Consider the following 4,394-nt stretch of genomic DNA (forward strand, 5'->3'; position numbering starts at 1 on the left):
AGAAGAAAATGAAGAAGAAAAGATGATGAGAGTAACTTACTCTCAAATCTTCAAATTGCCAAATTTTTGCAAAGTGTTAGTGCATGAGGATACATGGGTATTTATAGAGTTGTGGGATGGGAGAAATCTGATTTCTAAACCAATTTCCCAAGGCAATCTAGCAAATCCAAGAGGGTGAGTGAATCATGGGTTTAGTGAGTGATTTAGGGGATTTGGTGGTAGTAAATCAAGGCATTAATGAGTGAAATCTATAAGATTTGGTAGGTAGATTTTACTTTACGGTTGGAACTTCGAATTTCGGCATTCTGAGTGAAAATATTTTAGAAAATATTTATGGACCAAATCAGGATCTATCTGGACTCAAAATGTGATTACGAAGCCAACGGCGCGATCGGAATTCGATTCCAAGTTACGGAACTCAAAAACCACTTTTTGAGCCGTACCGGGTGAGATTCGGCCCCGACAGCGGTCCGAAACCGACTGTCTCCGAAAATCATGAAAATTTATCACCAAATTGGGAATAGAATTACAAGACTAAAAGTCAACTAGAGTTTCGTCTAATTCTTTACCGAAAATTCCCAGAAATTCATTTTCGAAAATATAATTAATAAAAATATTAATAAAAACATATATTTTCAAGGTAGTAAAATTCGCGGTGTTACATACATTACATCAAGAGATTACAATATCTCCTTATACCAAGATATAACTTATCTCCTCCATCCAGTAAAAGTATGGCACATATACTATTTTGTTTAGCTTTGGTAATATTTTTATACATATAATTAAATATGATACATACTATGATTTTAGTGACTTAAGGATTTAACTTATCTCCTTATAAATGGAGATGATTTATTCTATTACATCAATCACCCTAATATAGAAATAAAGAATTACACTTAATGGAATGAGAAGTCCAACACCTAATCCTAATGAATTTTATAATAATAAATCAATAATAAAATCTAGTAGTAAAACATTCACTCAGGATCTCATGTTTAATAATTGAGAATGACAGACCTTGCTAATAATTGAGAATTTCATGTTTAATACTATGGATTTCTTCCAAAGGTAAACGAGATCGGGATTTGGATGGGTTGTTTAATAGTACTTTCAATCTTCACTCAGGATCTAGTAGTAAAACATGAGATGAGTGGATGATATAATCTTCACCACCATTACATATCATAAAATGTATCAAGTCTAATTATTCAAGAAAAGGCATAAATATCTAACAACGTTAAGAAAAACAAATAATAAGGTGAATAAAAAGCATAATAAAAGAAATCCATAGTAATATAAGATTGGATGAAAATGAAAGGGGAGGAAGAAAGAGGATGATGGTGTTGGGTCCCACAGGGCTTTGCCACTTACCTAGAGGGGGTGAATAGGTGATAAGGTACATAGTGACCATCGCTCGATAAACACACATTGTTTAATTGATTAACGATAGACTTAATCGATTAAATCATCTACTCTTAGTGGATTAACTACTCAACTTAATCGATTAATCCGGTCTGCTAATAATCCATTATCTAAACAACTTAATCGTTTATGTGGTTCAGTTATAGTGAAAACAAAATTCTTTCGATCATCCAAGACTACCAAGTTTCAGCCAAACTTGTAAATGCACAATACAGATATGCAATTATCATAGAATTATATGCATGTCAAGTTACGTAACTACATCCAGGCCCCTCCTTCTGATCTTGGGAGATTTTATCTTCACTCTGGAATCTTCAATGTTTCTTACAAACACAATTCCAATAGAAGAATCAAGACGCTCTGTTCTTGGATCTTAAACCCCCACTTCGGTTTGACTAAAAATCTCGGGTACAAGGATACCTCACAGTTCGCGACTCTAGCCCGAGCCTAAGTATCGCTTACAACCAAGACCTCTTGCTTCTCGCGAAGACACCTACCAAACCACAGATAGGGTTTTCGCACACCTGTTCTCTTTCTTTGGTGATACAACACACCAAGAGAATGTGTTGTTGTCTAAGTCTAACAAAAATTCTTAAAGTTTCATATGCACCTCAATGTGCAAATTTGATAATCTTCTACGAATCTAAGAAGCCCTAAAAGATCTCACAAATAAAGAAATACAATGCATAAGAGGAATTTTTCTTTTTCACATATTTGACAATTAAAGCTCAACATGTATCTTGTAAAGATTCACCCTTTTGTTTTCTTGAAAGAACACTCATAAAATCTATCCTAAAGATATGAAAGTTTGAGCTTTAGATCTTCTCAATAAAGTGTAAAACTCTTTGTTTTTGAAAATATGTTCTAACCCTCTTTTCTTGATTCTCAAGATTATCAAACAATATGAAAAACATGGGTTAATATACTATTCTGTTTTTAACTGTAGTTAATCGATTATACTGAACCTTAATCGATAAACGGGTTTCTTCAAAATAACATAAAAACAGAAATAATTACCATCTTAATCGATTAACAACTGATTTGATCGATTAAAAGGTTTCTTACTAGCTTAATCAATTAACAACTGACTATATTGATTAATGTAACACCGTGTTTTTCAGAGCACTTTTAATTAAGTAATTAGTATTAATGTATTAATTATAGAAATTAATCAGTAATGTTTTAGGCTAAACCTCAGTTGAGTTTTAGTCTTGTATTATCATTTTCTTGCTTCCCCTATGTTTTCAAGATTTTTGGAGAATAAAAGTTTTTGAGACGATTTCGGGTCGTTTTATCGCATTTTAGCTCAGGTTTTCGCATTTTGGAGAATAAAATCATATGAACTCTTATGTAGTTTTTGACTTTTGTAAATCTTGAAATTTCTTCCTTGTTCTTAAATGGAAAAATTATATCTTTGGACAAGGTTAGATGAGTTATTTGTTTGGAATTATTAGAAATTATTGTTAGTATTTGAATATGTTTAAAGGTGATGATTTTAACATCAAAGGAACCTTTAATGTGTTTAGGAAAAAGTTTGTATTTTATTCTTGAAAGTTTATGATGTTGATGAGTTGTTATTGAAAATGTTTCATTTTTAGAAAGTATTATGTTAAAAGATGATTTATTAAAGTCTTGACTTCATAAACTTAAACTGTTATGATGTTTTGGATATTAAAGTAGTAGAAAGTCTTACCTTAGGATTTATTTTCATGACTATGAAAATAACACTTACTAACCCTTGTGAAGATGTTCATGAAAATTTGTTTTAGTAGTATACTTGAAATAATGAGATTGACCAAAAAGTCTTGACTTTATAAACTTCAAGTGTTATGAAGTCTTAGACGGTAAAATGATTTTACAATGTTGAATCTTAGTTAGGTGAACTTACTTTAAAATGGTTAGATTTACTTAAAAAGTATTGGTTTAAAAGTATTGATTTTGTTTAAATTTACTTACTTTAAAAATGATAAGTCTAGCTTACTGATCTTATTTTAAAAGGTTAGTTTAAGTAAAAATGTTTTTCTTACAAAAAATAAGATTTATGAACTATCTGAAAAATGTAATAAAGTGGGAATACATGTCTAGAAAGATTCTGTCCAAGGAAAGACTTGGTATTTAAGAGTGTCCTTAAGACCCACCTCTCTTTCCTGGGAACTAGCCTGGTATATATACACAGATTACAGCATAATTCCGGTATAAGCTTTGTTGAAAATCTTACTTTAAAAAGTGTTACTTGATTGTAAGACATTCAATGACAAATGATGGTTCAAGGATATTCAACCTTGAATCGGATGGACAAAAGCAATTAAATTCATTTTAAAACGTAAGTTTTATATTCGCATAAAAAGTTATTTCGTAAGTATAATAATTATCGCCAGTTAACTAATTAACGTTATTTTGGAGTAATGAGGAGTTCGAGAGGAGATCGGATCAAGTAAGCTCACTTGCAAACAGAGAACCTAGCGATCCGACACACTCAGGTGAGGGAGAAAACATCGTGACACAGTGGTGTCCGAATATGCATCAGGACCTCCAAACTCCCTCACAAGTTTGGAGCTGCCTTGGGTATTAAGAAAGCTTGTACTTAATCAGTTTCCTGTTTGTTTGGATTAAGTACAACAATATCTCTTATACCGATTTGTGTTATGTTTATATATACAAATACCATGTTTACACTTGAATTATAATTTTTGAATGATTATTATGGGAATGATATGTATGTTATAATTGTGAAGAAGATCTTGCTCCTGACCTTGGCACGGTTTTGATGAAGACACCAACATCACCAAAAAGAAGAAAAGGAAGATGACTTATGAAGACAAATGAAGATAAAGCTTCAAGATATTAGATTAAGTCTTTGTAAGTACTTCTATCCTAAACTCTTAGGTATATACAAGTATAAATGCTCAAACTACTTTTTAGAAAATGTGAGACACTTTTAAAAGACTTAAAACATTTTTCAAAAA

This window comes from Lupinus angustifolius, chromosome LG19, assembly GCF_001865875.1.
Source record: "Lupinus angustifolius cultivar Tanjil chromosome LG19, LupAngTanjil_v1.0, whole genome shotgun sequence".
Taxonomy (NCBI): domain Eukaryota; kingdom Viridiplantae; phylum Streptophyta; class Magnoliopsida; order Fabales; family Fabaceae; genus Lupinus; species Lupinus angustifolius.